The 23,229-nt window shown below is 42.5% G+C and overlaps 1 long non-coding RNA gene across 1 annotated transcript in view; it reads right to left on the minus strand.

Annotated features, from left to right (window-relative positions):
- The window catches only part of LOC109306141, an 81,851-nt gene that overhangs the window by 11,174 nt on the left and 47,448 nt on the right, over positions 1-23,229 (minus strand). The gene's annotated exons all lie outside the window — the stretch shown is intronic.

The raw sequence follows: 23,229 nt of genomic DNA on the forward strand, positions 1-23,229 counted from the left end.
ACTTCCTGCCCTTTGGGCAGGGGGCTGGACTCGATGATCTCCCGAGGTCCCTTCCAGCCCTAATGTCTATGAAATCTATGAAATCATTCTTATTTTTATAGAAATGTATGTTCTGTAGTACAGAGCCAATGAAAAGGCAAAGGTCCTACCCAATGAGCATGGCTACACATGCAAATGGCATCTACACATGCAGGTACCCAGAATCTCCCAGCCCTGCTCCCTGATCGTAACCATGAAGCAGAGGCTAGGAGCTCCCTGATGCTAGTACAGAGTACATTGTCTGCACCCAGGCCGCAGTAGCAGAGCCTATCCCACCAGCAGGTAGCTCCCAGAGGCAGGGAGCAATCTCCTGGCCCCCTGCTGCTTGGCTGACCAGGAGCCCATTTACTCCTGGTTAGCCATCTACACATGCCATACTGCACAGTAAGTAATCAGGAGTAAATCTGATACTTGTATTTACAGGTAGCAGATGTACTCACAATTAGATCAAATTTCTGTGCAGTAAGTGTCTGCATGTGTAGACTGTGATATTTATTGCATAGTAATTAGCTCTACTCTCAAGTAAAGCATCTTGTGTAGACTCGCCCAATGAGAGCCAATATAGTCTACAGCAAAGTTTCCCAAGCATTGTGGACCAGTGGATCAATAGATTAACAGTCAAACTTCAAAAAAAATTCTCCCAGACCAACATCCACCTGTATCATTAAACTTTCAACTGAATAGCAGGGACATACAATCCATATACCATTTACCATGGTCTTATGAGCTACCAGTCATCCACTGTCACAGCTAAACCACTGGTCTAGAGTGATAGACTATAGCTCAGGAGATTGGCCAGCTAGTGAGGCTGGGCAAGTCACCCACTTGCCTCTTTCTTAAATTCTTCAAATATAAAATAGGAATAATGATAATGGTATCTTTTGCCATGCACTTTGAGATGTATATCAAGTATTATTGATCATAATTGTACTTGCTTATAATTGATGTTCCTTCAGATAGAATGAATGAATTAAGTGAATATTAAAGAACTTCATGGAGCCAAGGCACAAGATCATGAAGGTATTCTATCATTCTAACTTAAGGGCCAAATCCTATCTTGCCTTTACCTTCCAAATGCCACATATGTACCAGTGAGGTATTTAGCCATATAAGTCCAACCACAGGCAGAAGCAGGGCAGGGTGGCACCCCAGAGACTGGTTGAGAGAGACATGCACTTTTGTAAGCAACAACAAATTCCACTTACAGTGTGACATAAGGGTGGCAATTAGGTCCATAAAGGCAAAATAGGATTTGGCTCTAAGAATCTGTAGTTTGTGTGTCCCATCCTATGTGAGCAAAGAGCCAGAGTTTCAACATATGTTGGATCTATCACTGTTGCTGCTTACCCTTAGCATCAATACCATTGTGCTTAGTACCAGTAGATTCTATACTTGGAAAAATTATAAATTCATTATAATTTAAAATTTTGCCATGTATAGAATCGAATTAGGGAGGGGGGTTGTCTTGGATTCAGGTAAATGCAGTAGCTAGCTTTGCCATTCCATACTGCCCATAGAAGGCAGACTTTCTGCAAAAGCTCTGTGAAAATTTGCAAATATGGAACTACAGCCATTCAATATCATTATTAAGTGCCTTCTGACCTCTCAGGGGAGGGCTCAAGATTTGGGCACAACAAATGAAATTTAAGGAACCTAGACATTTTGCTGAACTCCTATAGGTACGCACACACAAATGGTTTCTGTTCTAGTAGATTGTATCCAACAGTTGAAGAAAAAGTGCTAAAATTCTTGCAATCAATAATTACAAATTTTTGTAATGTCTTGATAATAAGAAAAGTTTCTTTCTAAGTCTTGGCAATTATGGGTTGTCTTATACCTGGAAGCAAAATCATTGATACTCATATATTCATATATTGATGCCCATATACTCACATATTATATTATGTGTGTGTGTGTGCGCACGCACGCGCATGATTATAGAATTTGCTATATAAAAGTCTAATATGTTTTGGAATCCTGGTATTAATTTCACATCAGTGACATCAAGGACTGGAGACAAGTCTGTGCAAATGGACCTCAAGATTCTGGGGCTACATTGCCATCTGTCACCAAATCATGTATGCCTTGTAATAGATGTGTGTAGGGAAAGTTATGTGGTAAAGGAACATTGGTGATGAGGAACTGAGTTAATGGACTGCTAATGGGGAGTGTTTTATCACTCATGTAAATAAACAGTTGCTGCATTTTTTTTCCTAGTTGATGCTTGGTGTTTATTCATTTTAAGGGTAACTCAGAGGTGTTTGAACTCATCCCTCTTTGCTATTGACAACACCTGGCCAAAATATCAATACAAGTAAAAAACTGTTTCTTACTATCAGCTTTTTATTTTCTGCCTTTCAAATTCAGTCAGTGGCCTCTTGTTTGCATATTATAGGAACAGATACAAAAAAGTCCATACCCACTTTGTGCCCTTCATTATTTTATGTATTTGTCATGCCTCCCTTCTTAACTTGCCTTCCTTGGCCTTATTCTCTCTAGGTATGGAAGTTTCTCAGTTCCATTTGTGATTTTTGTTGCCTGTCTCTTACCCTTTGCATTGCAGATATATCTTTTTTTCCCCAAGGTAGAGTGCCCCCAGTTAAACAGAGTATTCCAGGTACAGCTATACCAAGCCAAGAAAATTGTTTTCAGTGTTTTTAGTTCATTCTTGTAACATTTTGCTTGCTTTTTTTTACCATTATTACAGAGAGGGGAGGTTTTCACTGACTTGTCCATAATGACATCCAATCCTTTTTCCTGCATGGCTGCAGTTAATTTAGAACCCAGCAATGTGTACAAGTAGATCAAATTATTCTTTCCAATATGCATTACCTTGTATTTGTCAGCACTGAATTTCATCTGACATCAAGTTCCCCAGTCACCTAGCTTTGTTAGGTCCCTCTGGAGTTCCTCACAGTCTTATTTAGCCTCAACTAACCTAAATAATTTTGCAGATTTTGCTAACTCAACGTTCACCTCCTTCTCCAGATTATTAGTGGATATGTTAATACATGGGAGACTGAGCGTTCTCCACTGTTAATCCGTTGCCACATTGAAAAGTGATCACTTATTTCTTTTCTTTGTTTTATGCCTTGGTGCCAGCTCTGATCAATGAAAGAATTTCACCTCTCACCCCACGACTATTGAGTATTATTAATAGGATTATGTTTGTGGCCTTTTGAAAATCAAAAATTCTATCTCTGAGTTCTCAGGGATTTGAGATGAATAACATCTAGCCATGGTGATTTCTTTGCATTGAACACATTTGTTTAAATACCTATACTTCTGAGGTTTCAGTCTCTTAAAATGCCTCATCTTTATTACCTGAAAAATTGGGCTTTAGGAAAGTTTCTCTTCAACCTCCTTTGTGATAAAGACTGATGCAAACAAAAACCATCAAGACCAAGATTATGAAAAAGCACCTGGGTTTGGATGTCACAATTTCACAGTTTCATTTGGTATGATCTGCAAATTTAATTAGCTTCCTGCTTGCTTTCACCCTCAAATCTTTAATGAGATAGCAAAATAAGATAACTTATGTTAGCAGACTCCATGGTGGAAAAAAGAGTCAGTTTTTTCTTTCTCAACTGAATACAACCATTTGTTAATAATTCTTCATCCAGGTCCATAGGAGAGTGTTTATACCCAAGCTTATTACCTTTAATTTTGAGAGAATATACTCTGAGATGGATTTTATGTTTCTCATCCCTGTGTCCCCTTCATCTACTAGCTTGGGAATCCATTTTTCAAAAGAAATTAAAAAGGAAATCAACTGGGTCCAAAAAAGTGTATCCTATATAAAGCCTCCCTGTATAAAGCCTCCCATGGTCATGGTTCCAGAGTTAGCAATTTTTTTCTAGTCATATTGGTACCACTATTTTACTGGACGTGAAAGTAAATATAACCCAATGATTCCCTGTACTGCTAAAGATTGTTAACACACTCATCATTATTTAACACTGCATTTGAATGATTAGATCCCAGAATATTCCATAGCTATACTTGATGCTATTCAAATATCTCTACAGAATGAATATTGGGATACCCCACGGTATTTCCAGTGGGGGTAATATTGTACATATGGGAGCAGACAAAGAGCAAAAGAAACTGGGAGATATGCAAACTTAAGAAAACATTGCATCAGACTGCATTGTTTTGCTTTTTGTACCCAGGCAAAGAATGTACACTTTTGACGCTATGAAAATTAATTGAGAGTGAACATATGGGGAATAGCCCCCCATTAGGCCCATTACTCGCTGCCAATTTTTCAGAAATATGTGAAGTTTAGAGTAATGGTGCTTAAACTCAGTACTTCTGGCAAAAGGTCTGAAGTCTAGACCACCCAGGTAGAAGTCCAAAAGTAATCTCCAAGAGCATGTCCCCCTCCAAAATTTGATTTTCAGGGGCCAGGGAGGGATGCTGAGAATTGGTCCCTCTTTGAAATTCACGTATGTTGTAAGCATCCACTTGAGTTCCAGGCTTGGAGGGAGCTGTTTGAAATAATAAAATAAGCAATGCAAAGATTTAACTAATTTATTGTTCCCAGGAGGCCAAACCTCCTGACCAAAAACCTAAGCCTAACAGGAAAAATAAAAAGAAGTGTAGGTTAAGGCCACTGCTCTGGGAGTCTTTATCATTTTCTATTGCTGCTTAGCCTTGAGCTGCCATGTTCCACCCACAAATCACATGTTCAGCAACCGATCCACCCAGCCACAGCCATCCAGTAATTGTTTGCTGCACAAACTCTGTAACACTTCATTAATTCTGCCACACATCTACTTCCACTGAAGGTAACTTTCCAAAATGAAAAAGCATAGGGCAACATTACAGCTTCCCTCTATTTTTAGTGCAACTTTAAAAAATACAGGAAATGCAATTGAGGAAAAGCGCTGCTTGCACTACAGTTTACAATTTAAAGAAAAAATAAGGTCTGTTATTTTTTTTCTGTCAATCTTACATTTCTCCAATGAGACTGTGAGAAATGTGAAAAGTTATGTGATCATTTCTGACAGTTCTTGGCAGCTGGGCAGGCAAGCATTGGAAAGAATATCTCTCTCCTGATCCAAGATTAAATTTGGACTGAAACACAGGGCTCATTTAGGCAGCAATTAAAGGACCTCATAGACTGAGGGAGAATGAAATGATAAATGCAAAGAGGCTTATTTAATGGGGATATTAAGTAAACTGCTGGTAAAAATGCCCATTTATCATCCACTGATTCCTAATTGGTTTCCTGTTCCTGCCTGCATGTGGCATTTTCAGAAGGAATTACCTTCCTTTAGTGCGACTGTTGCAAATGCAATAAATCAAGCCCATAGATTTTTAGCTAATTTAGATGGAGGCTAAATTGGAGCCAAAGCACGCAAGAGTACTCACAATTAATGTTCATTACAACTTTAAGCTTCAAAAACAGGAAGGATAATTTTAATGCACTGCTCCCAACCAAGGCCACTATCCCAGAATGTCCCACCCTTTGTATGCCCAACAACAGTCATCTACTTTTGTAATCAACTCACCCTATTAGAAATCTCATGAGAATTCCCGATTTTAATTGCCTCAAAACAACATTATTCTAATAAATTTAGTTTCTGTGTTGTGCTTAATGTCACCTCCTATACTGCAATTTCCATAATTCACCAGAGAGGTTGAAGAATTTCTCAAACAATATATATATGTGTGTGTGTATGTATGCATGCATGTATATATTTATGTATGAATTCAAATGCTATTTTAGCCACCTAAACTGTATTTTCACTACACAATATTAAGACATAAACATTTTCTATCTGAAAAAGCAATAAAGTAAATTGCAATCTCTTAAGCAGTGGTTTCTATGTGCGACAGTCAGTTTGTAGACTTTTAGTATATCTATCTCTGAGGAATTCATCTTTGAAAAAAGGAAACATAAACCTTTTTTATAAAATGGGAAGTTCCTTGTTTTGTTATGGCATGAACTTGTATTGAAATGGAGAGGAATTCACATAGACTGCTTTGGGGGCAATATCTATGTCTGATCACCTTTTCTGGTGTTTTGGTTTTGCATACAGGCACTGTATTGAGAAAAGGCACAGTGACACAAATAATCCGCATACTTTCCCCATTGAAAATCTGGAGCTATGAAATATAGAGTTATTCCAGATTTTCAATGTTAGAGTGTTAGCAGAACTTGGGTCCACATAAAAAATTCCAAATATAACACTGGGACCAAAAATTGCCCATCTTTGGCATACACAGAAGTTAGTGGGAGCCATTCATATTCATAACCACAAACGAATTAGGTTTACTGAGACTTAGTCTCAAGAAAAGACTGGAAATGTTTTAAGAGCCTCCTACTTTCTGTTATCCCCTGAAAGTAAGGAAGTTCTTCTTTTCTCTCAAAAGTGCACCTGACAATTTAACCAACCTGTGTCCGTCAAGTGGGATAAAATTAGACATACTCTCCATTTCTATCTCTAGTATCTTAAAGCAGGAGACGACTTAGATTTTTCATTTAGGCTAGAACCCAGTTTTCAAAAATAATGTCAGGGGAGCTTGTTTTGTCCTTTACTTTGACATTTGCCTTTTAATTCTTTGTTTTCCATTTGGATCACTAGTTATACACCTGACACTAAGTTAATAGGCATATTGATGACCCAAAATTCATAGCTGGAAGTTTGTTATAAATGATCAGTTGTGAGCTGGATAGGTTGAAACCCAAGCGGGTAATAAAGAAATCCATTAACTTACTGACACACAAATCTTCCATCCTTCTCTTTAATGTACCCATGAATGGTTATAGGAGGTACTCTTGGGAAGATGGAGGTTATACTGACTGGACCATCTGTATCTTCAATAAATATTGAATTAATAGCAAAACATACTAAGACCAGACAAGAATCAGACACATAAAAACACTTTTTTAACAGCAGTAAGAGGCAGAACATTTAGAGACGGCACAATACTGAAAGTCTAGAGACTTACTGTATAACCATGGGTGAATCACTTGATTTTTCTATGCTTCATTTTCACCACTTGTAAAAACAGAGCAGTAATATTCAGCCACCTCTGTGCAACGTCTGATACTTCATTGATAGCACCTACTATATAAATGTTAAGCATCTTTATTTATTTCAATGTAAACAGCTTCAAAAAATTGGCCCTCAATGCTGTCACTGGAAGGTCAGCATTATATGTGTTGCTCTTGACCTGGTCACACTCATGTCATGATGCTTACTTAAGTTTTCTTCCCTGAAAAAATGTTTTAAGAAAAACAGTAAAAAAAACCTTCAGAATATCTCCTATATACACAACTATAAGCTACATATAACTTTAAAACAAAAACATAAAAAACTATCCACTCCAAACAGAAAAGTAAATTTAAAAAAAAAACCTTAAATTTGCCAATTTTAAGTAAAAAAAAAAACCTTCAGTTTGCCCTTGTCCTTGATGACCCTAATTAGCAGTTGCTACTGATGTTTAAGAGTGGTTGCTGAATGTCAGGTAAAAGAAGTTCTCAGCTCACACAAATCATGGCTTAAAACAATGACACCAAATCTTGTAGACTATTTCTTTCCTTCCGCGTTCTCATTGATCTAACATCTTTTTAGTCTGTGGTCCTTCCCTTAGGGCCAAGCTTGCTATTCCTCTCCTCCCTTAGCCTTGTACTCTTCATGCAAAAGGTAGAGTGAGTTATTTCCATAGCTTCTCCTCAGCACTTTTGCTTCAGCAACTTCTCTGCAAAGGTAGGACTCCGTGGGGAAGAAACTGGGTGAAGCTGAAGGCAGACATCCTTTCTCCCCTACTGGGGTTCCCTTACCTCAGTGCTGCTGTAGGTATACAGGCTGCAAAGAATCTACCTGCCTGATAGACGCTCTCCCATCCTGCAGTTAGCCCAGAAGGTGAAATTCTTCCCCAGTTTCTTTTCTGATCATTAAAAGGCCAGAAGCAGATTTTCCCAGCAAAGTGTAAAAAGCTGTTGGGGCCTGGTGCACTGAGCCATTACACTTCAAAAGTCAAGGACTTGTGGAACTCAGACTACAGTACTTCTGCTTTCCAAACAATTGACCTGAGTCTGATCTCACATTTCTGGGTTTTACAGCACTGTAACTCCACTGACTTCAGGGGAGCTACTTCTGATTTTATGCCTATGTAAGTGACTTCAGAATCAGGCCCTAAAAACCCTTGCTGGTAACACATTTCACCTCACTAACTTGACAACTCTTTAAGGCTAGGGACAGACACTCAAAAAGCCGGAGCCTGAATTGATTCAACCATTGCAGGTTAGTCTAACCTGCATAGAGCAAACCGGTTTGTAACAGAACAGATATGTGGGCACATGTCTGCAGTTGTTCAGGCCAGGAGCCAGAGGTGCAAGAGCACACCTTTGGATGCAGGGAAGCTGGGTGGGGTGGCCAGTCCAGGCTTAACTGGCCAGGCAGGGGTTTAATTCCCCCCTCCCTGTCCTACCAGCAAGGACCCAAGCCAGGTCTGTTGGTCGCTCTCCTCTCCTGCTGCAGCACTTGGCACCATGGCCCCTGGTTAGTCTCCCCTCTACCCCCACTGGCAGCTGGGGTAGAGGGGAGACCGGCTTCCTGAGACAGAATAGACCCCTGCTGTCCCCTCTGCAGAAGGACAGAGGAAAAGGAAATAACTCCATCCCTGCCCCCCACCAAGGGGCCCTACAGGCCGCCTGTGCCCCCACCAGGCCACTGGAGTGGGAAGGGGCAAGGCCCTGGATGGGGGCAGGAGTCCATCATAATGTCCAGCAGGGCAAGCCCCTTCCTGTTGGGGGGCCCTGCTGTGGGGCAGGCAGAGCAGCAGCAGGCTGCATGTGGCAGCACTGGGGCCCAAAGGAGGGCAGAGCCCCACCAGTGCTGCCACCACTGCCTCTTTCCTCATCCCACAGCATGCCCCCACCACCGGGCATGCCCCATCATGGTTGCTCCCCCCTCGCCACTCCAGCAGCTGGGCAGGGTCATGGCCAGATGCCACAGGCTGGGCAGATCTGGCCGGCGGAGGGTCTTTGTCTGGCCCTCAGCGGGTCCCTCAGTCCCATCAAGCTAAGGTGCCACTCCTTGGGCTTGCAATGGGGCTGGGGCTGCTCCACATGGGACTGCCTTTCTCAGCAGCCCAACCACAGCAGCTCTTTTGTTGCTGCCACTGGCCCTGACCCCCAGCACCCCACACCGGCTCCAGGCTCGCCCATCTGGGCTAAGTAAGCAGCAGCAGCGATGAAGAAACAGTTGCTCAGCATGGGGGAAAAAGCCCCTCCCTGTCCCACTGCTGGTGCTTCCAGGTACAGCTGCCCAAAGCCAACACCAGGCTGCCTTTTGTATCTACTATGTTACTGCCGTTTCTGGGCTGCCCCACAGGGTAGCAGTGGCAGCAGAGCAGACACAGGGCAGCCCAGTGCCAACTCTGGGTGGCTGCAATAGATGCCGGCAGCTAGAGGTTGAGGGGCTTTTCCCCCATGCTGAGCAGTCGTTTCTCCCCCACCACCACTGCTCAGCCTGGATAGGGGAGCCCAGAGCCAGCGCAGAGCAAAAGTGGCCTCTCCCCCTCCCGCTACTGGTGCTTCCTGCTGCAGGGCAGCCCAGAGGTGGCAGTGACACAGCAGAGACATAGGGCAGCCCTGCATCAGATCTGGTCTCCCCTGTCCGGGCTGAGCAGTGGCAGCAGGGGAGAAACAGCTGCTCAGCATGGGGGAAAAGTCCCTCCCCACCCCACTGCCAGCACTTCCAGGTCCAGTCACCCAGAGCTGGCACTGGGGGACTGCAGCAGATGCCAGCAACGGGATGGGAGATGTTGCTTTTGCCCCATGCTGAGCAGCTGTTTCTCCCCCACCGCTGCTGCTAGGCCTGGACAGGTGAGCCTGGAGCTGACATGAGGCACATGAGGCAAAAACAGCCCCTTCCCCTCTTGCTGCTGGCATCTGCTGCAGCTTCCCAGTGCCAGCTCTGGACCAGCAGTGGCATGGGGAGGGACAGTTCTAGCAGTGATTCCCGGCCTGGCCCAGCCAGGGCATGGCAAGCAGCCATAATAGAGCCACAGTTGCCGGGGATGGCCTTGGCCCCACAGCCTGACTCAGCTCATCCCAGCTTGGCCTCACTTAGCCCCAGCTAAGGCAGCCACTTGGTGGGGCCAGGCAGGGCTGGACTGCAGAGATGGGACCACCCCCAGTGGGTGCAGCTCAGTGATGGGGAGGCGAGCTGCTTCGCCTGTCAGTGAGTGCAGCCTGGCATGTTTCCCACTCCAGGGCTGCAGCCAGGGTCGGGCAACCTGCACAGAGCCCCCCCTCCCCACCTCTCGGCGGCAGGGGTGGGGGCAGGGGGAGGATGAGAAGGGGGCAGAGTACCCCTCAGCATAGAACACAACCCCCCTTCCCACCCCGTGGGGTTGGGTGGGTTGGGGGAGGGTCCCCATCTGGGGCCAGGCAGCATTGCATAGAGCCCCCCCCCCCAGTGGTGTGGCACTGTCCAGCCAAGGCATGGTGTGCAGCTGTAACAGCTGCAGCCACAGCAGATGAAGCGCAGAGGGGCTGGGCAGCCTTGTATAGGGCCCCCCCCTTCCAACCCAGCAGAGGCAGAGTGAGCAGAAGAAAGGAGTAGTCCCCTTCCAATGCCCCACAGAGCTCCCATTCCTCACCATGGAGGGAGAAGGTGGAGGGGGAAGAGTCCCCCCAGCACAGAACAGAGCCCCCTGCCCTGCCCTGCCCCATAGGACAACCATCCCAGCATGGCACCATTAAGGTGAAGAGGGCTGGGAGAAGGGTTAGTTCCTCCCTCCATCCCTTATGGTCTCTTCTGCCCTGCAGCTAGGGTCTGCCAGCTCCAGGAGCCACCACTGCTGCTACCTCCCCTCTGCTCCCCAGCTGACAGGAAGACCCCGGCTGTGGTGGGGAAGGACGGGAAGGAGAGAAGAATTAATTCCCTCCCTGCCCACTTTGCCTTAATAGAGCCATGATGCCCAGTGTCCCACCATGTTCCATCCCTGCTCTGGCTAGAGAGCAGAGGTGCTGGTCCAGCCCAGCTCTGGAGCAAAGCAGAGCCCTGCCCAGAAAGCATACCAGGATGCTGGGGGTCTCTGGTTTATCTTAAACCAGCAAAGGGTTTGGGATAGACATTGCATACACTGGTTAGAGCCAAATCAGTTAAGTTTGATACTACATTTAACCAGGTTTATCTCAAACTGGTTTCAGCCATTTTCAAACTGGTTTATGTGCACTGAACATCTGTTATGTTGCAGGTTTAAACCAGTTTCTGATCACTTAAACCAGTTTATGTGTAATGTCTGTCCCTAGCCTAAAAGCCATCTCATTTTACCACTCTTAAAGTCACACAGACTTCAGAAAGGAAGATGTTTGGGTTTTCCTTAAATCAGATGCAGTCTCTCTGCCAAATATTTAGCCCAATTAAGTCCCAATTTTATATTATTTTTCAGCCACATGTTATAACAAACAACAGAATAGAAACTCACATATGGTTCTTGATATAGTAATGAAACTCAAAGAAAGAAAGAAAGAATTGAATTTCCTGTGGTTTCTTTTAAAGATATAAAATGTGTAATATTTTAATGGACTGAAATCAGTACACATGGAACACTGCTTGGTCTCAGCTAAATAAAAAATTGTAGATTAATGGAAAAGTTCTGCTGATATAAACAAAGAGTTAGAAGCTGCTATAAACAACTGGAAATTTATTACTCAACCAGTCATATAAAGTGGTGATATAAATGGAGTCCACAGAAAATAGATTGGTGTTAATAAGAGTTGCCAGCTAGCTGCCAGGGTCCAATGGAATTGCAGGGCCTGATTCTAATTCCATATGGTATAAATGAGTAGCACCATTGATATCAGTGAGCTTAGACTAGTGTAAAACTGGTATGAGTGAGAGTCAAATCAGGCCACAATGCAGATGGTATCATCATTAATATGAAATAATTTGTAAAATATGCAATAATAGTACACTTAAAGGAACTCAATCACCTTTATTTCATTATTTTTAATGACATCTATTTAGAAGCTTTGTCCCATAAACAATCTTTCTGGCTGTACTTTTATTTCTTGTTTGTCTGTCTTCCTGCTTTGTGAAAGTGTAAATGTATACATGGTAAGTAAACAGCAAACTGGTGCCTTGAAGATCCATCTAAACCAAAGGCTGAATGTGTGCAAGTCACTGGTGAGTATGTAGTAGAGGTTACCACTGTGTCCAACCCAAGAGGCTACAAGTCTGTTACAGTTCCCAATTCAGCTGCATTGCTTCACACTTTAAGCATTTGAGATCCCTAGTTTAATCCACAGTGTTAGTCAGGGTTGAAGTTGTAATATGTATTAGAGCTGTGCAAAATTTTGCCGGCTGTTTTGTTTTGACTGTTTCAACTCGTTTTGAGCTCAAAACAACAAAATTGAAACAAAATGAAAGGCTTCGAAACAGCCTCAAAATGAAATGAGAGCACACAAAACATTTCAAAAGTTTCAAAACATTTTGAGTTTTGAAGCTGGGCTTGCTTGTAGGAAAACTAGGGTCAACAGGGGATGGGGAACCAGTGGTTGACAAGAACCCAGGGTTGGCAAGCTACAAATAAGCCACTGGACCTAACCAGGTAAGCACTAAGGGGCACACTATCCATCCAGGCAAAGGGGCACCAAAATCACCCATAGGGGGGCTAAAATGTCTTTACACAAATTTTAGGAGTATGGGGAATAAGCAAGAGGAGCGCACACTCCTACTTGCTAGCACACAGTATGACCTATTCGGCTTAACTAAAACATTGTGGGATTCTATGCATGACTGGGCAGTAGGCATTGAGGGGTACAGGTTGTATAGGCGGGGAAAAAGGCAGGGGTGTAGCTCTCTATGTTAGGGAGCAGTACACATCTTCCAACATCAAGGTAGGGGTAGAGGAGGGGAGTACCAAGGCATTGTGGGTCAGGATCCAGGAGGGGCCAGGGAAAAAGGACTTGGTAGTGGGGATCTACTATAGACCTCCTCATCAGGATGACGAGCTAGATGAAGTATTCTCCAGACAGCTTTCAGAGGCCATTCAGGCAAGGGAGGTAGTGGTCATGGGGGGATCTAAATTACCCAGACATCTGCTGGCAGGAGCAGATTAACAAACCGTTCATTTAGGTTTTCACACTGCTTGCAGGACCTCCACCTAGCCCAGGTGGTGGCCAGAGGCCTTGCTAGACCTGGTCTTAGCAACAGAGGATGATCTTGAGGAGAACTTGCAAGTACACAGTAACCTGGGAGATAGTAACCATCACGTGGTAGAGTTCACTATCCAGTGAAGGGTGAGAGGCTAAAGTGTTAGGCTTCAGAAGGGCCAACTTTAGTAAACTTAGAAGGCTAGTTAGTGAGGTGGCAGAACTCAAGAGTATCAAAAAATGGGGGTCCAGGAGGGTTGGAGGTTTCTTAAGGGAGTGATCCATGGGGCACAAAAGGAGTCTATCCCCTTAAGCAGGAAAGGGGATAAGGTGATAAAAAGCCCCCTTGGCTGAACAGGGAACTCCAGAAAAGACTGGGGGCAAAGAAAGAGATTTACAGGCAGTGGAAGCAGCAGGCAGCCATCAAGGAGGAATACCCCAGTACTGACCTCAGTAGTCTTTCCTGCCATGGCAGGGGGTCAGACTTGATGATCTGCTCAGGTCCCTTCTGACCCTACCTATTATGAAACTATGAAATACCTCCCTGGCGTGCTATTGCAGGGAATCAGTTAGGCAGGCCAAGGCCGGACTGGAGCTTAGGCTGGCTACAACAATTAAGGACAATAAGAAGTCCTTCTACAGATAGTTAGAGAGCAAAAGGAAGGTGCACAGTAACATAGGGCCCCTGCAGGACAAATCATGACGGTTGGTGGTTGACGCAAGGAAAAAGGCAGAGCTCTTCAATGAGTCCTTTGCTTCAGTATCCCTAAGTACTGACCAAGGCAATTCCTCTACCTTGAACACAAATGTCCAAAAGGCACATGACTACCAAAGATTAGTGCTGACTTAGTTAAGGAGCACTTGGAAGGGCTGGATGGGTTCAAGTCAGCAGACCCGGATGACCTCCATCCACAGGTGCTGAAGGAATTGGCAAGTGTCATAGCTGAGTGACTGGCACGGCTGTTTGAGCACTCATGGTACTCTGGCCAGGGCCCTGAGGACTGGAAAAGGGCCAATGTGGTGCCCATTTTTAAGAAGGGGACAAGGGATGAGCCAAGTAACTTTAGGCCAGTCAATCTTACTTCTATCGTTGGGAAAATACTGGAAAATATCTCAAAGAGCGCATTTGTGAGAGCCCAGCAGGGGAAATGATGCTGAAAGGAAACCAGCATGGGTTCATCACAGGTAGATCGTGCCTGATGAATCTTATAGCCTTTTATGACCAGGTCACACACTGCCTTGACACAGGAGCTGAGGCCGATGTCATCTACCTGGATTTTAGGAAGTCCTTTGACACAGTTTCGCATCTTATTCTCATATGGAAGCTAGCAGGCTGTGGAGTGGACGCTTACACAGTCAGGTGGGTGGCCAACTGGCTTAGGGACTGCACCCAGAGGGTGGTGTTGGATGGGTCGTTCTCGGCCTGGAAAGAGGTGGGCAGTGGGGTCCCACAGGGTTCGGTCATTGCACCAGTGTTATTTAATATCTTCATCAGTGATTTGGACAGGGGTGTGGAAAACACCCTCTCCAATTTCCAGATGATACCAAGTTATGGGGCAAAGTTAACACACCGGAGGGCAGGGAGAAGATACAGGCTGATCTGGACAGGTTGGATTAATGGGCAGAATGAAATAAGATGCAATTCAACAAAGATAAATGTAAGGTACTCCACCTACAGAGGAGGAATTACCTATAGTTGGGGGATGACCTCCTCAGCAGCTCAGTGGCTGAGAGGGATCTTGGAGTCATAGTTGACTCCAAGATGAACATTAGCCGGCAGTGTAACGAGGCCATCAACAAAGCCAATCGCACCTTGTCTTATATTAGCAGATGCATGACCAACAGATCGAGGGAGGTGATGCTCCCCCTCTATGCGGCATTGGTCAGGCTGCAATTGGAGTACTGTGTCCAGTTTTGGGTGCTGCACTTCAAGAGGAACAAGGAGAATCTGGAGAGGGTTCAGAGGAGGGACACTTGCATGATTAGTGGCCTCCATGGAAAGTAGATTCAGGTTAGACATTAGGAAGAATTTTTTTACAGTAAGGGGAATGGGCTTCCAAGAGAGGTGGTACTATCACCTAACTTGGAGGTCTTCAAGAGGAAGCTTGACAGTCACCTAGCTGGGGTCATCTAACCTCAGTCCTCTTTCCTGCCAAGGGCAGGGGGTCGGACACGATAATCCTTTGTGGTCACTTCTGACTCTACAATCTATGAGTTTATGAGTCTACGAAACAGAAACTAAGGAGAGGGAGGGGGAAGTGGGGGGAAGGACTGCTCTGTAGCTGTCCAGTGACTATGTAGCTGGCCAGTGACTGTGATCCTTCCCTGAGGTCCCTTCCAATCCCAGTGCTCTGGGGGAGGGACAGGAAAACAGCTGTGACATAACTCTCACGCAGTCTCACATCACAAGTTTTGCTTCTCAGCAGCTTGAGGTGCAGTTTCCCAGAAACACCTGCACCTATCTCCTTGAAACATGGCAGGTCTCATGGCCTCAGCAAAGGCTACCATGCCTGCAGTTTTCACCCCACTGTGCCTTAACAGACACACATGACACGAGTTTTGCTTTCAAGACTTTGAGGTGCATTTTCCCAGAACCCGTGCACCTATTTTCCTTGAAACTTGACAGCCTTCATGGCCTTAGGAGGGGCTACCTTTGCTGCAAGTTTCATTGGAATCAGACATGAAATGACAAAGTTATAGGCAGTTTTGTGCTTCCCCAATATAGCCTATGGGCAAAACGTTGAAACAATGAAATAGCTTTGATGAAATGAAATGGAACAGTGCTTTTGAAATGAAACAAAACTCAAAATGAAACACTGTCCTGGCAAAACGGAAGTTGAAACAAAATGCTGCTGTTTTGCACAGCCCTAATATGTATATGTAAAACCTGATCCTGTGCCCAGTGGAGTCCATGGAAAAACTCCCACTGATTTTGGTGGAGTTTGGATCATACCAATAGCACACAGCCTTCAAGCCTGGGCTCTTTACCACAAGTCATGGAGGAAAAAAAGAAGTTTCAGATATAATGCATTTCTCTATTATGGGGTTTTGGGAGGAAGAACATCAGGAGCAGAACATTCCCCCCACTCTTTAATAACTTCTCATGAGTTGTGCTAAGTGGAAGCTCACAATGACATGGAGAATCGTCAAAAAAATTGTGCGTGTGATGAGTGTGCCAGTACAATTTTCCACTCCTTTACTTTCACCAGCAAATGCTACTTAGAGAGTTCCTTAGAAAATAATGCTTAGATCAGGAAGACTAGACAAAGTCATCAGGATTTAGCCAACTGAAAGGAGAAGACACTTGCTGCTTATAGAATCTGGAAGGAAAACTACTGTAAATCCATGGCCTATGGTGTGAGCATGAAACAATATTAAGAAAGATCTGGGTCTTTGGCAACTACCGGTTGTAATAATTCAAAATTATGCAACATGACCACTATCCACACACACACATACACACCCAGTTATGCACAATTACACACGTGCACTTTACCAAATCAGAATCCAACCATAATATTCTGTTTTCTCCATTTATTTGTGTTTTTCTTAACCACAGGCCTAACATTCCTAAGGCACTTTCCATTCAGTTGTTTGCTTTTGGTAATTTAGATTATCCTCAACTAATATTTAAGGTTAATCATGCCAATTTTATTAGATCTACTTTTCTGAGGAATTTCTATTTTAATTTCGTAACAGTGTTTACATGTCAAATATGTGTCAAATCTGAGGGCACGGGGAGTTTAATAGCTGGAGTAGTGGGTAGAATCACATCTGGAAAACAGTATTTGTTGGAGTCTGTATAATAAACTGATCTTACTATTAGGGCAAACAGGAAAGATTTCTATATAGAAATTCCTAGCTTTTAAAAATAGCCTTTTATTACTATAGTTTTCTGAAATAAAAGTGCCAGGATGCAGTATAGCAGTGCTATTTAAGTAGCAGTGATATAAAAAGAAATACGAACGAGTTCTTTTTATTCCCCTTTATTCACAATGGGCTTTAATTTGGAATGTTTTTATACAATGGTAAAAATAGATTTTCTGCACCACCTGAGAATGGAGGGGAATATGAGAATAAAGAAGAAATTGAAATTCACCCTACCCCCTGCAAAGAGCTAAGATTTGCCCTCTTTCCCTCACCCTTTTCTCCTGATCAAGCAATCTCCTTCTTCCATATTTTTTCCTTATGGCTCCCATAATCATCTGTGCCCCTTTTCACAGGTGCTTTTCCCTTCTCTAGAACCCTTCTTTCCACGTGCAAATATAACAATCCTCCTCCATCCCCTCCTTTATGTCCTTCTTCCTCAGTTCTCCTCTTTCTTCTTCGGGGAGGTCATCCTTTCTCCTCCTCTCTGGAAACTTCTTATATTCTAACTGACTTATTGGTGTCCCCAAGAAAAAAAAGGAAACAAGCCAAGAGTTTTCTCTTCCCTGCTGCAAGTGGGTTCCCCTTCTGTCAGTGCTGTGGCAATGAAGTTTGGCACCCAGCACAAAGCCTGCAGTGGCAGCCTGCCCTCGCTCCACACACAGATCTGGGGGCACATGCCCCCCCCAAACTTGCCTGGAAGCGCACTCAGGAGCAGGAGCCACCCTTCCTCCACCCCATGCCCCAACCAAATGAGCCACTCATGGCTCTGTCCCGTGTTCTTCCCCGCCTGGGCAACACCTGTTGGCACACCTTTGCTTCAGCGCTGGGAGTGGTTGCCCTACTCACCCCCCACCTTCGCTATGGCACTGGCTTCAGTGGGTGATTTTGTTAGGCTGTTGCCTACCTACATAAACCAATCCCATAGATGGTTGTATTAAAGAGCACCTTGGGAAAAGGATGACAGATACAGTCTGGGAAACTGGGGGACAATAGAAGTGTTTCCAGCCAGTTCAAGTTAGTTTAGGGATATTTCAACTGACCCTCATGATCTGTTATAGTTGATGAATTAAGTCTGAGAGTAGCAACCCTAAACACTGTGTTCCATTTTAATTTCATTTAAATTTGCAGAACACGTTATCTTATTGTATGGTTTTACCAATAACTGTAAATTGTATAGTTCTATTATTATACAATTTGTCAATTTTATTGTATTGTTTTAGCAAAAGCTGTAAATAAACTACTACTACTACTATGAAAGTTCTGCTGAATCAACCTACCAGAGAATCCTATTCTGGTTAGTACAAGGGAAAACTCTAACAGAAACTCATTGCTGCAATAAGTTGCATTTGTGGTTCTATAGCTCATATTCTTCTGCCTACATTAATACTGCATCCACGATTTTCAAATGCAATATAAAGAAGATATTCTGAAAGCTCAGAATTAATAGTGCTAGTGCTTTGGCTGATTTGAAACAAGTTTTAGTGTGACTACTTTTTGGTGTTAGCTCACTCCAGAGAAGAATGTATTACATTTACTAATAAAGCATCCCTTTATTTATGTTGGATAAAATCACTGCTCCATCAGTTTATAAACTTTTCAAGATTTAAGGATTGCTGATGCTTCATGAAACTTATATGTAACAATTACCTTTTGTGAAATGAGCTTGTAAGGAAAGACAAATGTTATTAGGTTTTTATATTGGAGTAGATAGATAGCCCTGTTTCAGAGACAATCAGTTAGTGAAACAGCATTGCACATAGAGTTGGGGCAACTTTTGTGAGACAGTCCAAAGAATATGTTGTGTGACACTGCACCATCTCTTCAGCTGATTTCACATCACACAAGTACAAAGATATCTGGAAGGGATAATTTGAAGCAATGTTCATTTTATTTAATTTAACTACCAAAGTTCTAGGTGGGCATTTACAACAGAAGTTGCTTTCTGGGGATTGGGAAAGAATTTGTCCTTCCCACCAAATTGGTCAGTACAGTCTGGGTTCTACCACCTTGATGTCAGCAACCACAAGACCCGGTGGAGAAGTTAGGAGGAAAAATTGTGGTCACTTGGCAGGTGTCCAGTTCAGCTCATTGTTTTATGGGTGGTATTGGTCTAGTAAGAACTGGAAAGGGATTTAAGGTGAATGAGGCTGAAACTCCTAATGTCTGGTTCACCAAGAGATTACCATTTTTCCTTGGCCCCTTATCCGTACTATGAGGAGGGTGTTGGAAGGGTGTTGGGTCTTAACAACAGGCTGAAACCAGTTGTTGAAGTGTGAGAAGCTGACAGCAGCTTTCCAACAGGTGGAACAGATTACAGAAGAAGGAAGACCCACACTGTATGAGTTATTGCTGGATAGTTCCCAGATGCATTAAGAAAGCTACAGCCCAGTTAAACTACATATCCTGTGTCTTGTCTTCCCCTTTTGCCCCCATTTTTAATTTTTTAAGATTGTTTAGTCATTGAATGACTTACTATGGTGAATTATGTCCAGGATACAGAGAGTTTTTAATTATCAAAATGATGAATGTATCATGAACTACAGAAATTACAGTGATTCACCAAACACCCAGCAGCTTAAGGATAGAGTCTTCATAGAGATCTGCATTCTGAATGTTACCATTTTTCAGTAGGGTTGTAATGTTGTTGTAGTCATGATAGTCCAGGAAATATGCCAATATCTTTTACTGGACCAACTATATGGTTGAAGAGGTGCTAGACATAATTTTTGGCACAAAACGCCCTTCCTCAGATTGCAAATGTTTTTCAGAGCTCTTTTTCAGAGAAACAAAATCAAAAGAAACAACGATTTTGAAATAGAACCAATGGGCAAAAGTATGCACATAACTTGAATGCTGAAACCCAAACCATGAAAAAAATACACCCCTTTAAAGTGTAAAAAGTTATTCTACATTGACTCTGCTGAACAACAGATGTGGCTTCCATTTTCAGGGAAGAATGACTGGACTGCAAGGAAAGATGCTTTTTGTGAAGAGGTTTCTGTCTACCATTCAGTTCAGCAATACTGAAGCAGAAAAGACCACTGCTACTGAGCCCACAACTTCTTTCATGGAACAGTTTTTCTGAGCAGTGAAACAAGACACAAGCATGTGGAAAATCTGCAAACCCCACATGATCAAGGTCTTCCTGAAGATTTTGCTGTGTTTTCTAAACCTTTGCTTTCATTTTAAAAACAATTACATTTATAACTCTTTCAGATGCTTTCACTATGTCAACCAATTGGGCCTGTAGCCAAACAGACTGAAATAATAGCTTACTTCATTTAATAGGGTGTTACCTTTGAAGTTTAATTATCAGGGATAGGAACTCTCCACATTCAGGGAAACACAGGCTGAAGCATGGAAGCCAACTGGCTGCATATCATTTTTATTCCATGTCAGAGCCATAAGGAATTTCTGTTGCGTGCCTGGAGAAGTGAAATCAGTTCTGTAGATCTTTCTTGTTCCCTCATCGAATCCCAACAACCAATCAGGTCCCTACACCCCTTGTTAATTTCCTTCCAAGTCCTGACAGATTGTACTCCAGTTTCCCCAGTGATGCCTAAGGGAAAAAAGAGCAGGATTTATTTGTTCATTGTTCCTGCTGTCTGTGCTTCCTTTTGTAGCACCTAGGGTTGCTGGTCTGGAACTGACATCCAGAGCTATACTAAAAATCCTGAGATTGTGGAAAACATCCTGAGAAAACTCCCAAATAATTGATGGGCCATTCTCCATCTCTTTGCACCTTGTGCAGTTATTTGCCCCAATATCAAGTGGGTATAAAACACTGTTCTTTTAGTGAAGTAACCTGTTACTTTGTACTGACATAAAGGATTATACATGGGATAAGACAACAGCAAATCAGGTCATGAAAAGCAACCAAAAACCTGAAGCAAAGCAGGTTTACTTGGGATGCATCTTGATTTTCAGAATATGGTGCCTAAAGTATACACAGAGACTTATTAAAAAGGTTACTGCATTTACTCAGTATGACCATTTCAAATGCTCCAAATATTGTGATACTCAAACAATCATTCACGCTAAGCAAAGGCATTAATACTTATTGATGACTCTGCCCATGCCCAAATATATTTTAACCATTAGCATTGTTTGTGACATCCCACTTACCAAAACATGCATAGGTCGGGCTTTGGTGGGGGTTGGAGTTTTTTTTGAACAATGAATAAAATATCTAATATCTCCAATATCTCAAACAAAAAGTCTTCAGGAATGTTGCTCCAATTTTTCAAAGATGTCATCCACAGGATATTAACATGGTTCACTAATGCTCCAAAACTGGCATCCCCCCCTCCTCTCTACAGCACATTTTGAAATCATTTTAAATAGATATGTTTTCAGATCAATTATACATAATTGAATAACCCACTTTACCAAATGCAGGGTAAGGACACACTTATATTTATACAGAGCCATTTTTGATTGGCCTAGAATTTTATATACCTTAAGCATCATCCTTATTACTCAGTTTGAGTACTGTAGTGGTTAAATAAAAAAACAGATACAGAAGACAGAAATACAAAACTAATGAATTTGATAGCGGCACAGGCTTGCTGGACAGTATAGTACAATGATTTCATCCCTGATAGAAATTTAATACTGTAAGTAATAAACTGTGCACGTGCTTTCTATATTCTCCCCCTACACTAAAAAGCCATATACCAAAATAAACATTCCCTATCAGAAAGCCTCATTTTGACAGATAAATCCCCTTAAGCTAAAATAAAAAAAAAAAAAAAGCAGGTAGAATGTAATAATTAGAATGAGTTATCCAATATGCAAAACAGCTCCCATGGATGCTCTGGAGTTGCTGAAGGTTATTCAGCAGGTTCATCTAGCAACAGTGGATTTCCTCTTTTAAAAAAAAAAAAAAAAAAACCCTAATCCTGTGGAAAAAACACAATGGAATGAATAGAACCTGCCCTTTCAGCGAACATCTAGCTGACATGTAGTTTGCTAAAAAAAATGTAAATGATTTAAAGAAAGGCTAAGCAGAAATGTACATCAAGTGCCATTATTTTACCACCAGCTTTAATCACACACTGCAGCTCCGAATGGCTTGGGATGTTGGTTGTTACAGAAGAGATTTCTGTACCATTATTAGTACCTCTGAACAAATGGGGTGAGCAAAAAAAAAAATACAACGTGGGGGGGGGAGTAAGAGGAGAGAAAGAGAAGGAAATGTAGCAGTGGTTAAAGCATAGTTTAATAACTCCAATCTCAGTCACTTTTTTCATATGTATTGTATGTGCAAGTCCATAGTACAGCATAATGTGTCATAATTTGGCCTCCAATTCTGACAGCACTGCTTGACTTGGGCATTAAATCATTGCCCCGAGGAATTCACATTCTGGCAATTCCTGATGGTAGGACTGTCATCTCCTCCCACACATTACCTATCATTTTTGACATGATTGAATCAAAATTAGTCAGTACATTTAGATGTAAATTAGAGACATCCAAGAATAATAATGAGCACAAAAATATAGCTCTGTGTAATTGACACGGCAACAGCTTAGTACAGTCTTCCACAGTGTCCTGGAAATTATTAATATCATGATAACAAAAGTATTGTATCAAAAAAGTGAGAAAACTTTTTTTTTGAGGGGCATATTTAACTAAGCCTTAAATCCCAAAGAAGTCTATCAATGTTACTTATCCTGCACTTACATTATCCAAATGGTCCCAAACAGAAATAGATGTAACTGGCCATTTTCAGAGTACATAGGAGCTTTGGCATCTTGTCTGTACACATATATTGTACATACATTGCAGCTTTTCTATTTTTCTTTGATTCATTTATATACAAGATGCCTAACCATGCATCAAGAGAACACTGCTCTGTTGCTGCTGCTAGGGAGACATTGCCAGATCTTCTCTAATATACAGGGCACTGCTGTGATAAAGCCACTGTGAAGTATATGTACACACCAAGGACTTTCCCCCATTTTGGAAAGCAAATATAAAATATAATAATAATATAAAATTCTTGATGTACATATGCTTCACAGTGGCTCCATTATAGCAGTGCCCTACGAAAGTCACTTTCATTAAAACATTGTTGTAATCCCCATTATAAAACTCTTTTTGGGAAAGGTTTATATTCAAGACTTCTCAGTTATTTTCACAGGTGATGAAGACTTCATAGGAATTATAAATGCATAACTTTGCCACCAGAAACA

The sequence above is a fragment of the Crocodylus porosus genome, unplaced genomic scaffold, assembly GCF_001723895.1.
Source record: "Crocodylus porosus isolate Cpor-Errol unplaced genomic scaffold, CroPor_comp1, whole genome shotgun sequence".
NCBI lineage: Eukaryota > Metazoa > Chordata > Crocodylia > Crocodylidae > Crocodylus > Crocodylus porosus.